Genomic DNA, 24,943 nt, shown 5'->3' with positions numbered 1-24,943 from the left:
GTGTCTCACATATCTTCTTGTACTCGGTGTCACTCACATCTTATTGTTCTCAGTGTCTCAAAATATTTTCTTCTACTCGGTGTCACACATATCTTCTTGTCCTCGGTGTGTCACATATCTTCTTACACTTAGTGTCACACATATCTTTTGTGCTCGGTGTCGGACATATCTTCTTCTACTTGGTGTCTCACAGATCTTCTTGTACTCGGTGTGTCACATATCATTTGTGCTCGGTGTCTCACATATCTTCTTGTACTCGGTGTTACACATATCTTTTGCACTCGGTGTCTCACATATGTTCTTTTACTCGGTGTCTCACATATCTTCTTGTTCTCGGTGTCTCACATGTCTATATTATAATAGGCGAAGGTGATTCTGTCTGTCTGTCTGGGGGTGTGGCTTACTCCGTTTACAGAGTAGCTCCACCCATTCTTGGAGAGGCTTCACGTAAACAAATATCCACCATTTTATTAACTCGAATAGCTTTGAGGCCTGTTTAGTTAGGCCCGTGCTGTCTTTCTCTCTCACACAGGTTTATTTCAACTCTAATTCGATATATCATTTCATTTTTAACAGTCGCTAACATAGTTTTAGACTCGGTTGAAAAACCAACCGGAAGAGAATCCCATGAAAGTTTCCGTTTCTAGAACGAAATGAATTCTCAAAGACCTGTAAAATAAAGCCCATTCATTGAGTCACCCTCACGATTTTATCAGATTCACCATCTGATTTAATTTTTATCGATGGTTTTTGACTCGGTGTCAGAAATAATTGAGAACATTCACGCACACACGGGAAAATGCAGAGATATATTTTTAAAAATCGCGCCACGATGATACACGAAAATACACCACCAAAAATAACAGTCGGGGAAAAATGTCGACACATATTAAAAATTCGCTTTTTCGTTTCCGTTAAGATATATTACTTTTACTTTTGATGACAGTCGTCACAAAACGACATATATTTCTTCGTTCTTATTTCATTCAACATTATTATCCGGAAGTATAAACTAAAATATGTTCCAGGAAATTACCGAGAGATATTTCTTCGTTTTTTTATACTAGGGCATGCCCGTACTATATATATATCTAAAATTATATCCCCCCCCCCCTCTATTTACATGAAATGGTTTGGTCCATTCGCAAAGCCAAAGCGAACGGCTTGCGAGTACGGTGACAATCCCCCCCTCTATTTACATGAAATGGTTTGGTCCATTCGCAAAGCCAAAGCGAACGGCTTGCGAGTACGGTGACAATCCCCCCCCTCTATTTACATGAAATGGTTTGGTCCAAAGCGAACGGCTTGCGAGTACGGTGACAATCCCCCCCCCCTCTATTTACATGAAATGGTTTGGTCCAAAGCGAACGGCTTGCGGAGTTTGGTAAAGAAATCGCCATAGCTCGGTAACTACTTCTCCGATTAATATGAAACCTTGAAAAGGCACATCCTCGGGTCCCCAGCAATATACCTGGCAAGTTTCAAGTATATCGGATCCGTGGTTGTCGAGAAACAGCGGTCACAGACAAACACACAGACACACAGACACACAGACATTCACACAGAGATTACTGGAATTATAGATAGATTAGTTATGTGCGCATACACTTTAAATAGGTTTATTTGAAATCTTTTATTTTCACAATGTAATTTACTTGCCATTTGATGATTACGAGACACTTCCTCTTGAGGATCGTGACAATTCATGCGTTGCGTGGAAACTTCCATTTCCAAAATGAATGAGACGGGAGAGGAGGAAGGAGTTGGAGAGTGAGGAGCGAGGAGTTGGAGAGTGAGGGACAAGGGGTGGGAGAGTGAGGGGCAAGGGGTTGGAGAGTGAGGGGCAAGGGGTTGGAGAGTGAGGGGCAAGGGGTTGGAGAGTGAGGGGCAAGGGGTTGGAGAGTGAGGGGCAAGGGGTTGGAGAGTGAGGGGCAAGGGGTTGGAGAGTGAGGGGCAAGGGGTTGGAGAGTGAGGGGAAAGGGGTTGGAGAGTGAGGGGCAAGGGGTTGGAGAACGAGGAGCTGGAGAATGAGGAGCTAGGTGTTGGAGAGCGAGGAACTAGGGGTTGGAGAGCGAGGAACTAGGGGTTGGACAGCGAGGAGCAAGGGGTTGGAGAGCGAGGAGCGAGGGGTTGGAGAGCGAGGAGCGAGGGGTTGGAGAGCGAGGGGCGAGGGGTTGGAGAGCAGAGAACGAGGGGTTGGAGAGCGAGGGGTTGGAGAGCGAGGGGTTGGAGAACGAGGGGTTGCAGAACGAGGGGTTGTAGAACGAGGAGCTAGGGGTTGGAGAGCGAGGAGCGAGGGGTTGAGGAGCGAGGTGTTTGGGAGCGAGGGTTTGGATGGTTGAGGAGCGAGGAGTTGGACAGCGAGGAGCGAGGGGTTGGAGAGCGAGGAGCGAGGGGTTGGAGAGCGAGGAGCAAAGAGTTGGGGAGCGAGGCGTTGGAGAGCGAGGAGCGAGGATTGGAGAGCGAGGAGCGAGGGTTGGAGAGTGAGGAGCGAGGGGTTGAGGAGTGAGGGGTTGGAGAGCGAGGAGTTGGAGAGCGAGGTGCGAGAGGTTGGAGATTGAGGAGCGAGGAGTTGAAGAGCGAGGAGCGAGGGGTTGGAGAGCGAGGAGTGAGGGGTTGGAGAGCGAGGAGCGAGGGGTTGGAGAGCGAGGGGTTGGAGAGCGAGGGGTTGGAGAGCGAGGAGTTGTAGAGCGAGGAGCTAGGGGTTGGATAGCGAGGAGCTAGGGGTTGGAGAGCGAGGAGCTAGGTGTTGGAGAGCGAGGAGCTAGGTGTTGGAGAGTGAGGAGCTAGGGGTTGGAGAGCGAGGAGCTTGGGGTTGGAGAGCGCGGAGCTAGGGGTTGGAGAGCGAGGAGCTAGGGGTTGGAGAGCGAGGAGCTAGGTGTTGGAGAGCGAGGAGCTAGGTGTTGGAGAGTGAGGAGCTTAGGGGTTGGAGAGCGAGGAGCTAGGGGTTGGAGAGCGAGGAGCTAGGGGTTGTTGAGCGAGGAGCTAGGTGTTGGAGAGCAAGGAGCTAGGTGTTGGAGAGCGAGGAGCTAGGGGTTGGAGAGCGAGGAGCCAGGGGTTGGAGAGCGAGAAGCTAGGGGTTGGAGAGCGAGGAGCTAGGGGTTGGAGAGCGAGGAGCTAGGGGTTGGAGAGCGAGGAGCTAGGGGTTGGAGAGCGAGGAGCTAGGGGTTGGAGAGTGAGGAGCTAGGGGTTGGAGAGCGAGGAGATAGGGGTTGGAGAGCAAGGAGGGAGAAATTGGAGAGGAGCGAGGGGTTGGAGAGGAGTGAGGGGTTGGAGAGTGAGGAGCGAGGAGTTGGAGAGTGAGGATCGGGGAGTTGGAGAGTGAGGAGCGAGGGGTTGGAGGGTGAGGAGCGAGGGGTTGGAGGGTGAGGAGCGAGGGGTTGGAGAGTGAGGAGTGAGGGGTTGGAGAGTGAGGAGCGAGGGGTTGGAGAGTGAGGAGCGAGGGGTTGGAGAGTGAGGAGCGAGGGGTTTTAGAGTGAGGGCCGATTGGAGAGGCGAGTTAGGAGCGATTGGAGAGGAGAGTGAGGAGCGATTGGAGAGGAGAGTGAGGAGGGATTGGAGAGTAGAGTGAGGAGGGATTGGAGAGGAGAGTGAGGAGCGATTGGAGTGGAGTGTGATGGATTGGAGAGGAGTGTGAGGAAGTATTGGAGAGGAGTGTGAGGAGGTATTGGAGGGGAGTGTGAGGAGGATTGAGATTGGAGAGGCGTGAGGGTGGAGAGAGCAGAGAGGAGAGTATCAGGTGGAGAGGAGTGAGGGTGGAGAGAGGAGAGTGTCAGGTAGAGAGGCGTGAGGGTGGAGAGAGGAGGAGTGTCAGGTGGAGAGGAGTGAGGGGTCACATATTTTGTGAAATAAATAAATTGTGTTCATTGCACCATTTCTGGATCTGATGAATTGGCAGTAACCATTTTGTAAAATTTAATGTGCAGCATGCAAATCAAGATGTCCAAATGTCACACACATCCATGCCGGTGGGATTCCCACGGGTTACCCCAGTAGACCGCAGCAAGAAAAAGAACGAGACGGGAGAACGAGATCCTCGACGAACGTGATCACAGACTCACGCAGGATGCTGCTGCAACAACGATGAGGAGGGTCGGAGAGGAGCGAGAAATTGGAGAGGAGTGAGGAGTTGGAGAGTGAGCAGCGAGGGGTTGGAGAGTGAGGATCTGGGGGTTGGAGAGTGAGGAGCTAGGGGTTGGAGAGCGAGGAGCGAGGGGTTGGAGAGCGAGGAGCGAGGGGTTGGAGAGCGAGGGGTTGGAGAGCGAGGAGCGAGGGGTTGGAGAGAGAGGGGCAAGGGGTTGGAGAGTGAGGGGCGAGAGGTTGGAGAGTGAGGAGCAAGGGGTTGGAGAGCAAGGAGCTGGGGGTTGGAGAGCGAGGAGCTAGGGGTTGGAGAGTGAGGAGCTCGGGGTTGGAGAGTGAGGAGCTCGGGATTGGAGAGTGAGGAGTTCGGGGTTGGAGAGGAGCGAGAAATTGGAGAGGAGCGAGGGGTTGGAGAGCGAGGAGCGAGGGGTTGGAGAGCGAGGAGCGAGGGGTTGGAGAGCGAGGGGTTGGAGAGCGAGGAGCGAGGGGTTGGAGAGAGAGGGGCAAGGGGTTGGAGAGCGAGGGGCGAGAGGTTGGAGAGTGAGGAGCAAGGGGTTGGAGAGCGAGGAGCTGGGGGTTGGAGAGCGAGGAGCTAGGGGTTGGAGAGCTAGGGGTTGGAGAGCGGGGAGCTCGGGGTTGGAGAGCGGGGAGCGAGTGGTTGGAGAGCGAGGAGCGAGGGGTTGGAGAGCGAGGAGCTAGGGGTTGGAGAGCAAGGAGCGAGAAATTGGAGAGGAGCGAGGGGTTGGAGAGGAGTGAGGGGTTGGAGTGTGAGGAGCGAGGGGTTGGAGAGTGAGGAGCTAGGAGTTGGAGAGTGAGGAGCGAGGGGTTGGAGAGTGAGGAGCGAGGGGTTGGAGAGTGAGGAGCGAGGGGTTGGAGAGTGAGGAGCGAGGGATTTTAGAGTGAGGGCCGATTGGAGAGCAGAGTTAGGAGCGATTGGAGAGCAGTGTGAGGAGGTATTGGAGAGGAGTGTGCGGAGGTATTGGAGAGGATTGTGAGGAGGTATTGGAGAGGAGTGTGAGGAGGTATTGGAGCGGAGTGTGAGGAGGTATTGGAGCGGAGTGTGAGGAGGTATTGGAGAGGAGTGTGAGGAGGTATTGGAGAGGGGTGTGAGGAGGTATTGGAGAGGAGTGTGAGGAGGTGTTGGAGAGGAGTGTGAGGAGGTGTTGGAGAGGAGTGTGAGATGAGATGATGTGAGATGTGAGATGTCCAAATGTCACACACGTCCTTACCTGTGGGATTCCCACGGGTGACCCCACTAGTATTATAATAGGCGAAGGTGATTCTGTCTGTCTGTCTGGGGGTGTGGCTTACTCCGTTTACAGAGTAGCTCCACCCATTCTTGGAGAGGCTTCACGTAAACAAATATCCACCATTTTATTAACTCGAATAGCTTTGAGGCCTGTTTAGTTAGGCCCGTGCTGTCCTTCTCTCTCACACAGGTTTATTTCAACTCTAATTCGATATATCATTTCATTTTTAACAGTCGCTAACATAGTTTTAGACTCGGTTGAAAAACCAACCGGAAGAGAATCCCATGAAAGTTTCCGTTTCTAGAACGAAATGAATTCTCAAAGACCTGTAAAATAAAGCCCATTCATTGAGTCACGCTCACGATTTTATCAGATTCACCATCTGATTAAATTTTTATCAATGGTTTTTGACTCGGTGTCAGAAATAATTGAGAACATTCACGCACACACGGGAAAATGCAGAGATATATTTTTAAAAATCGCGCCACGATGATACACGAAAATACACCGCCAAAAATAACAGTCGGGGAAAAATGTCGACACATATTAAAAATTCGCTTTTTCGTTTCCGTTAAGATATATTACTTTTACTTTTGATGACAGTCGTCACAAAACGACATATATTTCTTCGTTCTTATTTCATTCAACATTATTATCCGGAAGTATAAACTAAAATATGTTCCAGGAAATTACCGAGAGATATTTCTTCGTTTTTTTATATTAGTTATGTGCGCATACACTTTAAATAGGTTTATTTGAAATCTTTAATTTTCACAATGTAATTTACTTGCCATTTGATGATTATGAGACACTTCCTCTTGAGGATCGTGACAATTCATGCGTTGCGTGGAAACTTCCATTTCCAAAATGAATGAGACGGGAGAGGAGGAAGGAGTTGGAGAGTGAGGAGCGAGGAGTTGGAGAGTGAGGGGCAAGGGGTGGGAGAGTGAGGGGCAAGGGGTTGGAGAGTGAGGGGCAAGGGGTTGGAGAGTGAGGGGCAAGGGGTTGGAGAGTGAGGGGCAAGGGGTTGGAGAGTGAGGGGCAAGGGGTTGGAGAGTGAGGGGCAAGGGGTTGGAGAGTGAGGGGCAAGGGGTTGGAGAGTGAGGGGCAAGGGGTTGGAGAGTGAGGGGAAAGGGGTTGGAGAGTGAGGGGCAAGGGGTTGGAGAGTGAGGCGCAAGGGGTTGGAGAACGAGGAGCTGGAGAATGAGGAGCTAGGTGTTGGAGAGCGAGGAACTAGGGGTTGGAGAGCGAGGAACTAGGGGTTGGACAGCGAGGAGCAAGGGTTTGGAGAGCGAGGAGCGAGATGTTGGAGAGCGAGGAGCGAGGGGTTGGAGAGCGAGGGGCGAGGGGTTGGAGAGCAGAGAACGAGGGGTTGGAGAGCGAGGGGTTGGAGAGCGAGGGGTTGGAGAACGAGGGGTTGTAGAACGAGGAGCTAGGGGTTGGAGAGCGAGGAGCGAGGGGTTGAGGAGCGAGGTGTTTGGGAGCGAGGGTTTGGATGGTTGAGGAGCGAGGAGTTGGACAGCGAGGAGCGAGGGGTTGGAGAGCGAGGAGCGAGGGGTTGGAGAGCGAGGAGCAAAGAGTTGGGGAGCGAGGCGTTGGAGAGCGAGGAGCGAGGATTGGAGAGCGAGGAGCGAGGGTTGGAGAGTGAGGAGCGAGGGGTTGAGGAGTGAGGGGTTGGAGAGCGAGGAGTTGGAGAGCGAGGTGCGAGAGGTTGGAGATTGAGGAGCGAGGAGCGAGGGGTTGGAGAGCGAGGAGTGAGGGGTTGGAGAGCGAGGGGTTGGAGAGCGAGGGGTTGGAGAGCGAGGGGTTGGAGAGCGAGGGGTTGGAGAGCGAGGGGTTGGAGAGCGAGGAGTTGTAGAGCGAGGAGCTAGGGGTTGGATAGCGAGGAGCTAGGGGTTGGAGAGCGAGGAGCTAGGTGTTGGAGAGCGAGGAGCTAGGTGTTGGAGAGTGAGGAGCTAGGGGTTGGAGAGCGAGGAGCTTGGGGTTGGAGAGCGAGGAGCTAGGGGTTGGAGAGCGAGGAGCTAGGGGTTGGAGAGCGAGGAGCTAGGTGTTGGAGAGCGAGGAGCTAGGTGTTGGAGAGTGAGGAGCTTAGGGGTTGGAGAGCGAGGAGCTAGGGGTTGGAGAGCGAGGAGCTAGGGGTTGTTGAGCGAGGAGCTAGGTGTTGGAGAGCAAGGAGCTAGGTGTTGGAGAGCGAGGAGCTAGGGGTTGGAGAGCGAGGAGCCAGGGGTTGGAGAGCGAGAAGCTAGGGGTTGGAGAGCGAGGAGCTAGGGGTTGGAGAGCGAGGAGCTAGGGGTTGGAGAGCGAGGAGCTAGGGGTTGGAGAGCGAGGAGCTAGGGGTTGGAGAGTGAGGAGCTAGGGGTTGGAGAACGAGGAGATAGGGGTTGGAGAGCAAGGAGGGATAAATTGGAGAGGAGCGAGGGGTTGGAGAGGAGTGAGGGGTTGGAGAGTGAGGAGCGAGGGGTTGGAGAGTGAGGAGCGGGGAGTTGGAGAGTGAGGAGCGAGGGGTTGGAGGGTGAGGAGCGAGGGGTTGGAGGGTGAGGAGCGAGGGGTTGGAGAGTGAGGAGTGAGGGGTTGGAGAGGAGCGAGGGGTTGGAGAGGAGTGAGGAGTTGGAGAGTGAGGAGCGAGGGGTTGGAGAGCGAGGGGTTGGAGAGCGAGGAGCGAGGGGTTGGAGAGCGAGGAGCAAGGGGTTGGAGAGCGAGGAGCGAGGGGTTGTAGAGCGAGGGGCAAGGGGTTGGAGAGCGAGGGGCGAGAGGTTGGAGAGTGAGGAGCAAGGGGTTGGAGAGCGAGGAGCTGGGGGTTGGAGAGCGAGGAGCTAGGGGTTGGAGAGCGAGGGGTTGGAGAGCTAGGGGTTGGAGAGCGGGGAGCTCGGGGTTGGAGAGCGGGGAGCGAGTGGTTGGAGAGCGAGGAGCGAGGGGTTGGAGAGCGAGGAGCTAGGGGTTGGAGAGCAAGGAGCGAGAAATTGGAGAGGAGCGAGGGGTTGGAGAGGAGTGAGGGGTTGGAGTGTGAGGAGCGAGGGGTTGGAGAGTGAGGAGCTAGGAGTTGGAGAGTGAGGAGCGAGGGGTTGGAGAGTGAGGAGCGAGGGGTTGGAGAGTGAGGAGCGAGGGGTTGGAGAGTGAGGAGCGAGGGGTTTTAGAGTGAGGGCCGATTGGAGAGCAGAGTTAGGAGCGATTGGAGAGCAGTGTGAGGAGGTATTGGAGAGGAGTGTGCGGAGGTATTGGAGAGGATTGTGAGGAGGTATTGGAGAGGAGTGTGAGGAGGTATTGGAGAGGAGTGTGAGGAGGTATTGGAGAGGAGTGTGAGGAGGTGTTGGAGAGGAGTGTGAGGAGGTGTTGGAGAGGAGTGTGAGATGAGATGATGTGAGATGTGAGATGTCCAAATGTCACACACGTCCATACCTGTGGGATTCCCACGGGTGACCCCACTAGTATTATAATAGGCGAAGGTGATTCTGTCTGTCTGTCTGGGGGTGTGGCTTACTCCGTTTACAGAGTAGCTCCACCCATTCTTGGAGAGGCTTCACGTAAACAAATATCCACCATTTTATTAACTCGAATAGCTTTGAGGCCTGTTTAGTTAGGCCCGTGCTGTCCTTCTCTCTCACACAGGTTTATTTCAACTCTAATTCGATATATCATTTCATTTTTAACAATCGCTAACATAGTTTTAGACTCGGTTGAAAAACCAACCGGAAGAGAATCCCATGAAAGTTTCCGTTTCTAGAACGAAATGAATTCTCAAAGACCTGTAAAATAAAGCCCATTCATTGAGTCACGCTCACGATTTTATCAGATTCACCATCTGATTAAATTTTTATCAATGGTTTTTGACTCGGTGTCAGAAATAATTGAGAACATTCACGCACACACGGGAAAATGCAGAGATATATTTTTAAAAATCGCGCCACGATGATACACGAAAATACACCGCCAAAAATAACAGTCGGGGAAAAATGTCGACACATATAAAAAATTCGCTTTTTCGTTTCCGTTAAGATATATTACTTTTACTTTTGATGACAGTCGTCACAAAACGACATATATTTCTTCGTTCTTATTTCATTCAACATTATTATCCGGAAGTATAAACTAAAATATGTTCCAGGAAATTACCGAGAGATATTTCTTCGTTTTTTTATATTAGTTATGTGCGCATACACTTTAAATAGGTTTATTTGAAATCTTTAATTTTCACAATGTAATTTACTTGCCATTTGATGATTATGAGACACTTCCTCTTGAGGATCGTGACAATTCATGCGTTGCGTGGAAACTTCCATTTCCAAAATGAATGAGACGGGAGAGGAGGAAGGAGTTGGAGAGTGAGGAGCGAGGAGTTGGAGAGTGAGGGGCAAGGGGTGGGAGAGTGAGGGGCAAGGGGTTGGAGAGTGAGGGGCAAGGGGTTGGAGAGTGAGGGGCAAGGGGTTGGAGAGTGAGGGGCAAGGGGTTGGAGAGTGAGGGGAAAGGGGTTGGAGAGTGAGGGGCAAGGGGTTGGAGAGTGAGGGGCAAGGGGTTGGAGAACGAGGAGCTGGAGAATGAGGAGCTAGGTGTTGGAGAGCGAGGAACTAGGGGTTGGAGAGCGAGGAACTAGGGGTTGGACAGCGAGGAGCAAGGGGTTGGAGAGCGAGGAGCGAGGGGTTGGAGAGCGAGGAGCGAGGGGTTGGAGAGCGAGGGGCGAGGGGTTGGAGAGCAGAGAACGAGGGGTTGGAGAGCGAGGGGTTGGAGAGCGAGGGGTTGGAGAACGAGGGGTTGCAGAACGAGGGGTTGTAGAACGAGGAGCTAGGGGTTGGAGAGCGAGGAGCGAGGGGTTGAGGAGTGAGGTGTTTGGGAGCGAGGGTTTGGATGGTTGAGGAGCGAGGAGTTGGACAGCGAGGAGCGAGGGGTTGGAGAGCGAGGAGCGAGGGGTTGGAGAGCGAGGAGTTGGAGAGCGAGGAGCGAGGATTGGAGAGCGAGGAGCGAGGGTTGGAGAGTGAGGAGCGAGGGGTTGAGGAGTGAGGGGTTGGAGAGCGAGGAGTTGGAGAGCGAGGTGTGAGAGGTTGGAGATTGAGGAGCGAGGAGCGAGGGGTTGGAGAGCGAGGAGTGAGGGGTTGGAGAGCGAGGAGCGAGGGGTTGGAGAGCGAGGGGTTGGAGAGCGAGGGGTTGGAGAGCGAGGGGTTGGAGAGCGAGGAGTTGTAGAGCGAGGAGCTAGGGGTTGGATAGCGAGGAGCTAGTGGTTGGAGAGCGAGGAGCTAGGTGTTGGAGAGCGAGGAGCTAGGTGTTGGAGAGTGAGGAGCTAGGGTTTGGAGAGCGAGGAGCTTGGGGTTGGAGAGCGAGGAGCTAGGGGTTGGAGAGCGAGGAGCTAGGGGTTGGAGAGCGAGGAGCTAGGTGTTGGAGAGCGAGGGGCGAGAGGTTGGAGAGTGAGGAGCAAGGGGTTGGAGAGCGAGGAGCTGGGGGTTGGAGAGCGAGGAGCTAGGGGTTGGAGAGCTAGGGGTTGGAGAGCGGGGAGCTCGGGGTTGGAGAGCGGGGAGCGAGTGGTTGGAGAGCGAGGAGCGAGGGGTTGGAGAGCGAGGAGCTAGGGGTTGGAGAGCAAGGAGCGAGAAATTGGAGAGGAGCGAGGGGTTGGAGAGGAGTGAGGGGTTGGAGTGTGAGGAGCGAGGGGTTGGAGAGTGAGGAGCTAGGAGTTGGAGAGTGAGGAGCGAGGGGTTGGAGAGTGAGGAGCGAGGGGTTGGAGAGTGAGGAGCGAGGGGTTGGAGAGTGAGGAGCGAGGGATTTTAGAGTGAGGGCCGATTGGAGAGCAGAGTTAGGAGCGATTGGAGAGCAGTGTGAGGAGGTATTGGAGAGGAGTGTGCGGAGGTATTGGAGAGGATTGTGAGGAGGTATTGGAGAGGAGTGTGAGGAGGTATTGGAGCGGAGTGTGAGGAGGTATTGGAGCGGAGTGTGAGGAGGTATTGGAGAGGAGTGTGAGGAGGTATTGGAGAGGAGTGTGAGGAGGTATTGGAGAGGAGTGTGAGGAGGTGTTGGAGAGGAGTGTGAGGAGGTGTTGGAGAGGAGTGTGAGATGAGATGATGTGAGATGTGAGATGTCCAAATGTCACACACGTCCTTACCTGTGGGATTCCCACGGGTGACCCCACTAGTATTATAATAGGCGAAGGTGATTCTGTCTGTCTGTCTGGGGGTGTGGCTTACTCCGTTTACAGAGTAGCTCCACCCATTCTTGGAGAGGCTTCACGTAAACAAATATCCACCATTTTATTAACTCGAATAGCTTTGAGGCCTGTTTAGTTAGGCCCGTGCTGTCCTTCTCTCTCACACAGGTTTATTTCAACTCTAATTCGATATATCATTTCATTTTTAACAGTCGCTAACATAGTTTTAGACTCGGTTGAAAAACCAACCGGAAGAGAATCCCATGAAAGTTTCCGTTTCTAGAACGAAATGAATTCTCAAAGACCTGTAAAATAAAGCCCATTCATTGAGTCACGCTCACGATTTTATCAGATTCACCATCTGATTAAATTTTTATCAATGGTTTTTGACTCGGTGTCAGAAATAATTGAGAACATTCACGCACACACGGGAAAATGCAGAGATATATTTTTAAAAATCGCGCCACGATGATACACGAAAATACACCGCCAAAAATAACAGTCGGGGAAAAATGTCGACATATATTAAAAATTCGCTTTTTCGTTTCCGTTAAGATATATTACTTTTACTTTTGATGACAGTCGTCACAAAACGACATATATTTCTTCGTTCTTATTTCATTCAACATTATTATCCGGAAGTATAAACTAAAATATGTTCCAGGAAATTACCGAGAGATATTTCTTCGTTTTTTTATATTAGTTATGTGCGCATACACTTTAAATAGGTTTATTTGAAATCTTTAATTTTCACAATGTAATTTACTTGCCATTTGATGATTATGAGACACTTCCTCTTGAGGATCGTGACAATTCATGCGTTGCGTGGAAACTTCCATTTCCAAAATGAATGAGACGGGAGAGGAGGAAGGAGTTGGAGAGTGAGGAGCGAGGAGTTGGAGAGTGAGGGGCAAGGGGTGGGAGAGTGAGGGGCAAGGGGTTGGAGAGTGAGGGGCAAGGGGTTGGAGAGTGAGGGGCAAGGGGTTGGAGAGTGAGGGGCAAGGGGTTGGAGAGTGAGGGGCAAGGGGTTGGAGAGTGAGGGGCAAGGGGTTGGAGAGTGAGGGGCAAGGGGTTGGAGAGTGAGGGGCAAGGGGTTGGAGAGTGAGGGGAAAGGGGTTGGAGAGTGAGGGGCAAGGGGTTGGAGAGTGAGGCGCAAGGGGTTGGAGAACGAGGAGCTGGAGAATGAGGAGCTAGGTGTTGGAGAGCGAGGAACTAGGGGTTGGAGAGCGAGGAACTAGGGGTTGGACAGCGAGGAGCAAGGGGTTGGAGAGCGAGGAGCGAGATGTTGGAGAGCGAGGAGCGAGGGGTTGGAGAGCGAGGGGCGAGGGGTTGGAGAGCAGAGAACGAGGGGTTGGAGAGCGAGGGGTTGGAGAGCGAGGGGTTGGAGAACGAGGGGTTGTAGAACGAGGAGCTAGGGGTTGGAGAGCGAGGAGCGAGGGGTTGAGGAGCGAGGTGTTTGGGAGCGAGGGTTTGGATGGTTGAGGAGCGAGGAGTTGGACAGCGAGGAGCGAGGGGTTGGAGAGCGAGGAGCGAGGGGTTGGAGAGCGAGGAGCAAAGAGTTGGGGAGCGAGGCGTTGGAGAGCGAGGAGCGAGGATTGGAGAGCGAGGAGCGAGGGTTGGAGAGTGAGGAGCGAGGGGTTGAGGAGTGAGGGGTTGGAGAGCGAGGAGTTGGAGAGCGAGGTGCGAGAGGTTGGAGATTGAGGAGCGAGGAGCGAGGGGTTGGAGAGCGAGGAGTGAGGGGTTGGAGAGCGAGGGGTTGGAGAGCGAGGGGTTGGAGAGCGAGGGGTTGGAGAGCGAGGGGTTGGAGAGCGAGGGGTTGGAGAGCGAGGAGTTGTAGAGCGAGGAGCTAGGGGTTGGATAGCGAGGAGCTAGGGGTTGGAGAGCGAGGAGCTAGGTGTTGGAGAGCGAGGAGCTAGGTGTTGGAGAGTGAGGAGCTAGGGGTTGGAGAGCGAGGAGCTTGGGGTTGGAGAGCGAGGAGCTAGGGGTTGGAGAGCGAGGAGCTAGGGGTTGGAGAGCGAGGAGCTAGGTGTTGGAGAGCGAGGAGCTAGGTGTTGGAGAGTGAGGAGCTTAGGGGTTGGAGAGCGAGGAGCTAGGGGTTGGAGAGCGAGGAGCTAGGGGTTGTTGAGCGAGGAGCTAGGTGTTGGAGAGCAAGGAGCTAGGTGTTGGAGAGCGAGGAGCTAGGGGTTGGAGAGCGAGGAGCCAGGGGTTGGAGAACGAGAAGCTAGGGGTTGGAGAGCGAGGAGCTAGGGGTTGGAGAGCGAGGAGCTAGGGGTTGGAGAGCGAGGAGCTAGGGGTTGGAGAGCGAGGAGCTAGGGGTTGGAGAGTGAGGAGCTAGGGGTTGGAGTACGAGGAGATAGGGGTTGGAGAGCAAGGAGGGAGAAATTGGAGAGGAGCGAGGGGTTGGAGAGGAGTGAGGGGTTGGAGAGTGAGGAGCGAGGGGTTGGAGAGTGAGGAGCGGGGAGTTGGAGAGTGAGGAGCGAGGGGTTGGAGGGTGAGGAGCGAGGGGTTGGAGGGTGAGGAGCGAGGGGTTGGAGAGTGAGGAGTGAGGGGTTGGAGAGGAGCGAGGGGTTGGAGAGGAGTGAGGAGTTGGAGAGTGAGGAGCGAGGGGTTGGAGAGCGAGGGGTTGGAGAGCGAGGAGCGAGGGGTTGGAGAGCGAGGAGCAAGGGGTTGGAGAGCGAGGAGCGAGGGGTTGTAGAGCGAGGGGCAAGGGGTTGGAGAGCGAGGGGCGAGAGGTTGGAGAGTGAGGAGCAAGGGGTTGGAGAGCGAGGAGCTGGGGGTTGGAGAGCGAGGAGCTAGGGGTTGGAGAGCGAGGGGTTGGAGAGCTAGGGGTTGGAGAGCGGGGAGCTCGGGGTTGGAGAGCGGGGAGCGAGTGGTTGGAGAGCGAGGAGCGAGGGGTTGGAGAGCGAGGAGCTAGGGGTTGGAGAGCAAGGAGCGAGAAATTGGAGAGGAGCGAGGGGTTGGAGAGGAGTGAGGGGTTGGAGTGTGAGGAGCGAGGGGTTGGAGAGTGAGGAGCTAGGAGTTGGAGAGTGAGGAGCGAGGGGTTGGAGAGTGAGGAGCGAGGGGTTGGAGAGTGAGGAGCGAGGGGTTGGAGAGTGAGGAGCGAGGGGTTTTAGAGTGAGGGCCGATTGGAGAGCAGAGTTAGGAGCGATTGGAGAGCAGTGTGAGGAGGTATTGGAGAGGAGTGTGCGGAGGTATTGGAGAGGATTGTGAGGAGGTATTGGAGAGGAGTGTGAGGAGGTATTGGAGAGGAGTGTGAGGAGGTATTGGAGAGGAGTGTGAGGAGGTGTTGGAGAGGAGTGTGAGGAGGTGTTGGAGAGGAGTGTGAGATGAGATGATGTGAGATGTGAGATGTCCAAATGTCACACACGTCCATACCTGTGGGATTCCCACGGGTGACCCCACTAGTATTATAATAGGCGAAGGTGATTCTGTCTGTCTGTCTGGGGGTGTGGCTTACTCCGTTTACAGAGTAGCTCCACCCATTCTTGGAGAGGCTTCACGTAAACAAATATCCACCATTTTATTAACTCGAATAGCTTTGAGGCCTGTTTAGTTAGGCCCGTGCTGTCCTTCTCTCTCACACAGGTTTATTTCAACTCTAATTCGATATATCATTTCATTTTTAACAATCGCTAACATAGTTTTAGACTCGGTTGAAAAACCAACCGGAAGAGAATCCCATGAAAGTTTCCGTTTCTAGAACGAAATGAATTCTCAAAGACCTGTAAAATAAAGCCCATTCATTGAGTCACGCTCACGATTTTATCAGATTCACCATCTGATTAAATTTTTATCAATGGTTTTTGACTCGGTGTCAGAAATAATTGAGAACATTCACGCACACACGGGAAAATGCAGAGATATATTTTTAAAAATCGCGCCACGATGATACACGAAAATACACCGCCAAAAATAACAGTCGGGGAAAAATGTCGACACATATAAAAAATTCGCTTTTTCGTTTCCGTTAAGATATATTACTTTTACTTTTGATGACAGTCGTCACAAAACGACATATATTTCTTCGTTCTTATTTCATTCAACATTATTATCCGGAAGTATAAACTAAAATATGTTCCAGGAAATTACCGAGAGATATTTCTTCGTTTTTTTATATTAGTTATGTGCGCATACACTTTAAATAGGTTTATTTGAAATCTTTAATTTTCACAATGTAATTTACTTGCCATTTGATGATTATGAGACACTTCCTCTTGAGGATCGTGACAATTCATGCGTTGCGTGGAAACTTCCATTTCCAAAATGAATGAGACGGGAGAGGAGGAAGGAGTTGGAGAGTGAGGAGCGAGGAGTTGGAGAGTGAGGGGCAAGGGGTGGGAGAGTGAGGGGCAAGGGGTTGGAGAGTGAGGGGCAAGGGGTTGGAGAGTGAGGGGCAAGGGGTTGGAGAGTGAGGGGCAAGGGGTTGGAGAGTGAGGGGAAAGGGGTTGGAGAGTGAGGGGCAAGGGGTTGGAGAGTGAGGGGCAAGGGGTTGGAGAACGAGGAGCTGGAGAATGAGGAGCTAGGTGTTGGAGAGCGAGGAACTAGGGGTTGGAGAGCGAGGAACTAGGGGTTGGACAGCGAGGAGCAAGGGGTTGGAGAGCGAGGAGCGAGGGGTTGGAGAGCGAGGAGCGAGGGGTTGGAGAGCGAGGGGCGAGGGGTTGGAGAGCAGAGAACGAGGGGTTGGAGAGCGAGGGGTTGGAGAGCGAGGGGTTGGAGAACGAGGGGTTGCAGAACGAGGGGTTGTAGAACGAGGAGCTAGGGGTTGGAGAGCGAGGAGCGAGGGGTTGAGGAGTGAGGTGTTTGGGAGCGAGGGTTTGGATGGTTGAGGAGCGAGGAGTTGGACAGCGAGGAGCGAGGGGTTGGAGAGCGAGGAGCGAGGGGTTGGAGAGCGAGGAGTTGGAGAGCGAGGAGCGAGGATTGGAGAGCGAGGAGCGAGGGTTGGAGAGTGAGGAGCGAGGGGTTGAGGAGTGAGGGGTTGGAGAGCGAGGAGTTGGAGAGCGAGGTGTGAGAGGTTGGAGATTGAGGAGCGAGGAGTTGAAGAGCGAGGAGCGAGGGGTTGGAGAGCGAGGAGTGAGGGGTTGGAGAGCGAGGAGCGAGGGGTTGGAGAGCGAGGGGTTGGAGAGCGAGGGGTTGGAGAGCGAGGGGTTGGAGAGCGAGGAGTTGTAGAGCGAGGAGCTAGGGGTTGGATAGCGAGGAGCTAGTGGTTGGAGAGCGAGGAGCTAGGTGTTGGAGAGCGAGGAGCTAGGTGTTGGAGAGTGAGGAGCTAGGGTTTGGAGAGCGAGGAGCTTGGGGTTGGAGAGCGAGGAGCTAGGGGTTGGAGAGCGAGGAGCTAGGGGTTGGAGAGCGAGGAGCTAGGTGTTGGAGAGCGAGGAGCTAGGTGTTGGAGAGTGAGGAGCTTAGGGGTTGGAGAGCGAGGAGCTAGGGGTTGGAGAGCGAGGAGCTAGGGGTTGGAGAGCAAGGAGCTAGGTGTTGGAGAGCGAGGAGCTAGGGGTTGGAGAGCGAGGAGCCAGGGGTTGGAGAGCGAGAAGCTAGGGGTTGGAGAGCGAGGAGCTAGGGGTTGGAGAGCGAGGAGCTAGGGGTTGGAGAGCGAGGAGCTAGGGGTTGGAGAGCGAGGAGCTAGGGGTTGGAGAGCGAGGAGCTAGGGGTTGGAGAGTGAGGAGCTAGGGGTTGGAGAGCGAGGAGATAGGGGTTGGAGAGCAAGGAGGGAGAAATTGGAGAGGAGCGAGGGGTTGGAGAGGAGTGAGGGGTTGGAGAGTGAGGAGCGAGGGGTTGGAGAGTGAGGAGCGGGGAGTTGGAGAGTGAGGAGCGAGGGGTTGGAGGGTGAGGAGCGAGGGGTTGGAGGGTGAGGAGCGAGGGGTTGGAGAGTGAGGAGTGAGGGGTTGGAGAGTGAGGAGCGAGGGGTTGGAGAGTGAGGAGTGAGGGGTTGGAGAGTGAGGAGCGAGGGGTTGGAGAGTGAGGAGCGAGGGGTTTTAGAGTGAGGGCCGATTGGAGAGGCGAGTTAGGAGCGATTGGAGAGGAGAGTGAGGAGCGATTGGAGAGGAGAGTGAGGAGGGATTGGAGAGTAGAGTGAGGAGGGATTGGAGAGGAGAGTGAGGAGCGATTGGAGTGGAGTGTGATGGATTGGAGAGGAGTGTGAGGAAGTATTGGAGAGGAGTGTGAGGAGGTATTGGAGGGGAGTGTGAGGAGGATTGAGATTGGAGAGGCGTGAGGGTGGAGAGAGCAGAGAGGAGAGTATCAGGTGGAGAGGAGTGAGGGTGGATAGAGGAGAGTGTCAGGTAGAGAGGCGTGAGGGTGGAGAGAGGAGGAGTGTCAGGTGGAGAGGAGTGAGGGGTCACATATTTTGTGAAATAAATAAATTGTGTTCATTGCACCATTTCTGGATCTGATGAATTGGCAGTAACCATTTTGTAAAATTTAATGTGCAGCATGCAAATCAAGATGTCCAAATGTCACACACATCCATGCCGGTGGGATTCCCACGGGTTACCCCAGTAGACCGCAGCAAGAAAAAGAACGAGACGGGAGAACGAGATCCTCGACGAACGTGATCACAGACTCACGCAGGATGCTGCTGCAACAACGATGAGGAGGGTCGGAGAGGAGCGAGAAATTGGAGAGGAGTGAGGAGTTGGAGAGTGAGCAGCGAGGGGTTGGAGAGTGAGGATCTGGGGGTTGGAGAGTGAGGAGCTAGGGGTTGGAGAGCGAGGAGCGAGGGGTTGGAGAGCGAGGAGCGAGGGGTTGGAGAGCGAGGGGTTGGAGAGCGAGGAGCGAGGGGTTGGAGAGAGAGGGGCAAGGGGTTGGAGAGCGAGGGGTGAGAGGTTGGAGAGTGAGGAGCAAGGGGTTGGAGAGCGAGGAGCTGGGGGTTGGAGAGCGAGGAGCTAGGGGTTGGAGAGTGAGGAGCTCGGGGTTGGAGAGTGAGGAGCTCGGGATTGGAGAGTGAGGAGTTCGGGGTTGGAGAGGAGCGAGAAATTGGAGAGGAGCGAGGGGTTGGAGAGCGAGGAGCGAGGGGCGAGGAGCGAGGAGCGAGGGGTTGGAGAGCGAGGAGCGAGGGGTTGGAGAGAGAGGGGCAAGGGGTTGGAGAGCGAGGGGCGAGAGGTTGGAGAGTGAGGAGCAAGGGGTTGGAGAGCGATGAGCTGGGGGTTGGAGAGTGAGGAGCTAGGGGTTTGAGAGCGAGGGGTTGGAGAGCTAGGGGTTGGAGAGCGGGGAGCTCGGGGTTGGAGAGCGGCGAGCGAGTGGTTGGAGAGCGAGGAGCGAGGGGTTGGAGAGCGAGGAGCTAGGGGTTGGAGAGCAAGGAGCGAGAAATTGGAGAGGAGCGAGGGGTTGGAGAGGAGTGAGGGGTTGGAGAGTGAGGAGCTAGGAGTTGGAGAGTGAGGAGCGAGGGGTTGGAGAGTGAGGAGCGAGGGGTTGGAGAGTGAGGAGCGAGGGGTTGGAGAGTGAGGAGCGAGGGGTTTTAGAGTGAGGGCCGATTGGAGAGCAGAGTTAGGAGCGATTGGAGAGCAGTGTGAGGAGGTATTGGAGAGGAGTGTGCGGAGGTATTGGAGAGGATTGTGAGGAGGTATTGGAGAGGAGTGTGAGGAGGTATTGGAGCGGAGTGTGAGGAGGTATTGGAGCGGAGTGTGAGGAGGTATTGGAGAGGAGTGTGAGGAGGTATTGGAGAGGCGTGTGAGGAGGTATTGGAGAGGGGTGTGAGGAGGTGTTGGAGAGGAGGTGTTGGAGAGGAGTGTGAGGAGGTGTTGGAGAGGAGTGTGAGATGATGTGAGATGTGAGATGTCCAAATGTCACACACGTCCATACCTGTGGGATTCCCACGGGTGACCCCACTAGTATTATAATAGGCGAAGGTGATTCTGTCTGTCTGTCTGGGGGTGTGGCTTACTCCGTTTACAGAGTAGCTCCACCCATTCTTGGAGAGGCTTCACGTAAACAAATATCCACCATTTTATTAACTCGAATAGCTTTGAGGCCTGTTTAGTTAGGCCCGTGCTGTCCTTCTCTCTCACACAGGTTTATTTCAACTCTAATTCGATATATCATTTCATTTTTAACAGTCGCTAACATAGTTTTAGACTCGGTTGAAAAACCAACCGGAAGAGAATCCCATGAAAGTTTCCGTTTCTAGAACGAAATGAATTCTCAAAGACCTGTAAAATAAAGCCCATTCATTGAGTCACCCTCACGATTTTATCAGATTCACCATCTGATTAAATTTTTATCAATGGTTTTTGACTCGGTGTCAGAAATAATTGAGAACATTCACGCGCACACGGGAAAATGCAGAGATATATTTTTAAAAATCGCGCACGATGATACACGAAAATACACCGCCAAAAATAACAGTCGGGGAAAAATGTCGACACATTAAAAATTCGCTTTTTCGTTTCCGTTAAGATATATTACTTTTACTTTTGATGACAGTCGTCACAAAACGACATATATTTCTTCGTTCTTATTTCAATCAACATTATTATCCGGAAGTAAAAACTAAAATATGTTCCAGGAAATTACCGAGAGATATTTCTTCGTTTTTTTTTTATTAGTTATGTGCGCATACACTTTCAATAGGTTTATTTGAAATCTTTAATTTTCACAATGTAATTTACTTGCCATTTGATGATTACGAGACACTTCCTCTTGAGGATCGTGACAATTCATGCGTTGCTTGGAAACTTCCATTTCCAAAATGAATGAGACGGAAGAGGAGCAAGGAGGGAGGAGTTGGAGAGTGAGGAGCGAGGGGTTGGAGAGTGAGGGGCAAGGGGTGGGAGAGTGAGGGCAAGGGGTTGGAGAGTGAGGGGCAAGGGGTTGGAGAGTGAGGGGCAAGGGGTTGGAGAGTGAGGGGCAAGGGGTTGGAGAGTGAGGGGCAAGGGGTTGGAGAGAGGGGCAAGGGGTTGGAGAGTGAGGGGCAAGGGGCTGGAGAGCGAGGGGCTGGAGAGCGAGGGGTTGGAGAGCGAGGAGTTGGAGAGCGAGGGGTTGGAGAACGAGGAGCTAGGTGTTGGAGAGCGAGGAGCTAGGTGTTGGAGAGCGAGGAACTAGGGGTTGGAGAGCGAGGAGTGAGGGGTTGGAGAGCGAGGAGCGAGGGGTTGGAGAGCGAGGGGCGAGGGGTTGGAGAGCGAAGAGCGAGATGTTGGAGAGCGAGGGGTTGGAGAGCGAGGGGTTGGAGAACGAGGGGTTGGAGAACGAGGGGTTGGAGAACGAGGGGTTGGAGAGCAGGGAGCGAGGAGTTGGAGAGCAAGGGGTTGACGAGCGAGGTGTTGGGGAGTGAGGGGTTGGAGAGCGAGGAGCGAGGGGTTGAGGAGGGAGGGGTTGGAGAGCGAGGAGCGAGGGTTGGAGAGCGAGGAGTGAGGGGTTGAGAGCGAGGAGTGAGGGGTTGAGGAGCGAGGGGTTGGAGAGCAAGGAGCGAGGAGTGGGAGAGCGAGGTGCGAGGGGTTGGAGATCGAGGAGCGAGGGGTTGGAGAGCGAGGAGCGAGGGGTTGGAGAGCGAGGAGTTGTAGAGCGAGGAGCTAGGGGTAGGATAGCGAGGAGCTAACAGTTGGAGAGCGAGGAGCTAGGGGTTGGAGAGCGAGGAGCTAGGGGTTGGAGAGCAAGGAGCAAGGGGTTGGAGAGTGAGGAGCTAGGTGTTGGAGAGCGAGGAGCTAGGGGTTGGAGAGCAAGGAGCTAGGGGTTGGAGAGCGAGGAGCTTGGGTGTTGGAGAGCGAGGAGCTTGGGGTTGGAGAGCGAGGAGCTTGGGGTTGGAGAGCGAGGAGCTAGGGGTTGGAGAGCGAGGAGCTAGCGGTTGGAGAGCGAGGAGCTAGCGGTTGGAGAGCGAGGAGCGAGAAATTGGAGAGGAGCGAGGGGTTGGAGAGGAGTGAGGAGTTGGAGAGTGAGGAGCGAGGAGTTGGAGAGCGAGGAGCTAGGGGTTGGAGAGCGAGGAGCGAGGGGTTGGAGAGCGAGGAGCGAGGGGTTGGAGAGCGAGGAGCGAGGGGTTGGAGAGCGAGGAGCGAGGGGTTGGAGAGCGAGGGGCGAGGGGTTGGAGAGCGAGAGGCGAGAGCTTGGATAGTGATGAGCAAGGGGTTGGAGAGCGAGGAGCTGGGGGTTGGAGAGTGAGGAGCTAGGGGTTGGAGAGCGAGGAGCTAGGGGTTGGAGAGCGGGGAGCTCGGGGTTGGAGAGCGGGGAGCGAGTGGTTGGAGAGCGAGGAGCGAGGGGTTGGAGAGCGAGGAGCTAGGGGTTGGAGAGCAAGGAGCGAGAAATTGGAGAGGAGCGAGGGGTTGGAGAGGAGTGAGGGGTTGGAGAGTGAGGAGCGAGGGGTTGGAGAGTGAGGAGCGAGGGGTTGGAGAGTGAGGAGCGCGGGGTTGGACTGTGAGGAGCATGGGGTTGGACAGTGAGGAGCGCGGGGTTGGACCGTGAGGAGCGAGGAGTTGGACAGTGAGGAGCTCGGGGTTTTAGAGTGAGGGCCGATTGGAGAGGAGAGTTAGGAGCGATTGGAGAGGAGGAGTGAGGAGCGATTGGAGTGGAGAGTGAGGAGTGATTGGAGTGGAGTGTGAGGGATTGGAGAGGAGTGTGAGGAGGTATTGGAGAGGAGTGTGAGGAGGTATTGGAGGGGAGTGTGAGGAGGATTGGGATTGGAGAGGCGTGAGGGTGGAGAGAGGAGAGTGTCAGGTGGAGAGGAGTGTGGGTGGAGAGAGGAGAGTGTCAGGTGGAGAGGCGTGAGGGTGGAGAGAGGAGAGTGTCAGGTGGAGAGGAGTGAAGGGTCACATATTATGTGAAATAAATAAATTGTGTTCATTGCACCATTTCTGGATCTGATGAATTGGCAGTAACCATTTTGTAAAATTTAATGTGCAGCATGCAAATCAAGATGTCCAAATGTCACACACATCCATGCCGGTGGGATTCCCACGGGTTACCCCAGTAGACCGCAGCAAGAAAAAGAACGAGACGGGAGAACGAGATCCTCGACGAACGTGATCACAGACTCACGCAGGATGCTGCTGCAACAACGATGAGGAGGGTCGGAGAGGAGCGAGAAATTGGAGAGGAGTGAGGAGTTGGAGAGTGAGCAGCGAGGGGTTGGAGAGTGAGGATCTGGGGGTTGGAGAGTGAGGAGCTAGGGGTTGGAGAGTGAGGAGATAGGGGTTGGAGAGTGAGGAGCTCGGGGTTGGAGAGTGAGGAGCTCGGGGTTGGAGAGCTAGGAGCTCGGGGTTGGAGAGTTAGGAGCTCGGGGTTGGAGAGTTAGGAGCTCGGGGTTGGAGAGTGAGGAGCTCGGGGTTGGAGAGTGAGGAGCTCGGGGTTGGAGAGTGAGGAGCTGGGGGTTGGAGAGTGAGGAGCTCGGGGTTGGAGAGTGAGGAGCTCGGGGTTGGAGAGTGAGGAGCTCGGGATTGGAGAGTGAGGAGTTCGGGGTTGGAGAGGAGCGAGAAATTGGAGAGGAGCGAGGGGTTGGAGAGCGAGGAGCGAGGGGTTGGAGAGCGAGGAGCGAGGGGTTGGAGAGCGAGGGGTTGGAGAGCGAGGAGCGAGGGGTTGGAGAGAGAGGGGCAAGGGGTTGGAGAGCGAGGGGCGAGAGGTTGGAGAGTGAGGAGCAAGGGGTTGGAGAGCGAGGAGCTGGGGGTTGGAGAGCGAGGAGCTAGGGGTTGGAGAGCGAGGGGTTGGAGAGCTAGGGGTTGGAGAGCGGGGAGCTCGGGGTTGGAGAGCGGGGAGCGAGTGGTTGGAGAGCGAGGAGCGAGGGGTTGGAGAGCGAGGAGCTAGGGGTTGGAGAGCAAGGAGCGAGAAATTGGAGAGGAGCGAGGGGTTGGAGAGGAGTGAGGGGTTGGAGTGTGAGGAGCGAGGGGTTGGAGAGTGAGGAGCTAGGAGTTGGAGAGTGAGGAGCGAGGGGTTGGAGAGTGAGGAGCGAGGGGTTGGAGAGTGAGGAGCGAGGGGTTGGAGAGTGAGGAGCGAGGGGTTTTAGAGTGAGGGCCGATTGGAGAGCAGAGTTAGGAGCGATTGGAGAGCAGTGTGATGAGGTATTGGAGAGGAGTGTGCGGAGGTATTGGAGAGGATTGTGAGGAGGTATTGGAGAGGAGTGTGAGGAGGTATTGGAGCGGAGTGTGAGGAGGTATTGGAGCGGAGTGTGAGGAGGTATTGGAGAGGAGTGTGAGGAGGTATTGGAGAGGAGTGTGAGGAGGTATTGGAGAGGAGTGTGAGGAGGTGTTGGAGAGGGGTGTGAGGAGGTGTTGGAGAGGAGTGTGAGGAGGTGTTGGAGAGGAGTGTGAGATGAGATGATGTGAGATGTGAGATGTCCAAATGTCACACACGTCCATACCTGTGGGATTCCCACGGGTAACCCCACTAGTATTATAATAGGCGAAGGTGATTCTGTCTGTCTGTCTGGGGGTGTGGCTTACTCCGTTTACAGAGTAGCTCCACCCATTCTTGGAGAGGCTTCACGTAAACAAATATCCACCATTTTATTAACTCGAATAGCTTTGAGGCCTGTTTAGTTAGGCCCGTGCTGTCCTTCTCTCTCACACAGGTTTATTTCAACTCTAATTCGATATATCATTTCATTTTTAACAGTCGTTAACATAGTTTTAGACTCGGTTGAAAAACCAACCGGAAGAGAATCCCATGAAAGTTTCCGTTTCTAGAACGAAATGAATTCTCAAAGACCTGTAAAATAAAGCCCATTCATTGAGTCACCCTCACGATTTTATCAGATTCACCATCTGATTAAATTTTTATCAATGGTTTTTGACTCGGTGTCAGAAATAATTGAGAACATTCACGCGCACACGGGAAAATGCAGAGATATATTTTTTAAAATCGCGCCACGATGATACACGAAAATACACCGCCAAAAATAACAGTCGGGGAAAAATGTCGACACATTAAAAATTCGCTTTTTCGTTTCCGTTAAGATATATTACTTTTACTTTTGATGACAGTCGTCACAAAACGACATATATTTCTTCGTTCTTATTTCATTCAACATTATTATCCGGAAGTAAAAACTAAAATATGTTCCAGGAAATTACCGAGAGATATTTCTTCGTTTTTTTTTTATTAGTTATGTGCGCATACACTTTCAATAGGTTTATTTGAAATCTTTAATTTTCACAATGTAATTTACTTGCCATTTGATGATTACGAGACACTTCCTCTTGAGGATCGTGACAATTCATGCGTTGCTTGGAAACTTCCATTTCCAAAATGAATGAGACGGAAGAGGAGCAAGGAGGGAGGAGTTGGAGAGTGAGGAGCGAGGGGTTGGAGAGTGAGGGGCAAGGGGTGGGAGAGTGAGGGCAAGGGGTTGAAGAGTGAGGAGCAAGGGGTTGGAGAGTGAGGGGCAAGGGGTTGGAGAGTGAGGGGCAAGGGGTTGGAGAGTGAGGGGCAAGGGGTTGGAGAGTGAGGGGCAAGGGGTTGGAGAGTGAGGGGCAAGGGGTTGGAGAGTGAGGGGCAAGGGGTTGGAGAGTGAGGGGCAAGGGGTTGGAGAGAGGGGCAAGGGGTTGGAGAGTGAGGGGCAAGGGGTTGGAGAGTGAGG

The sequence above is a fragment of the Myxine glutinosa genome, chromosome 8, assembly GCF_964187855.1.
Source record: "Myxine glutinosa chromosome 8, kmMyxGlut1.1, whole genome shotgun sequence".
In the NCBI taxonomy this organism is placed as follows: Eukaryota; Metazoa; Chordata; class Myxini; order Myxiniformes; family Myxinidae; genus Myxine; species Myxine glutinosa.
Note: the sequence above shows the minus strand (reverse complement) of the source record.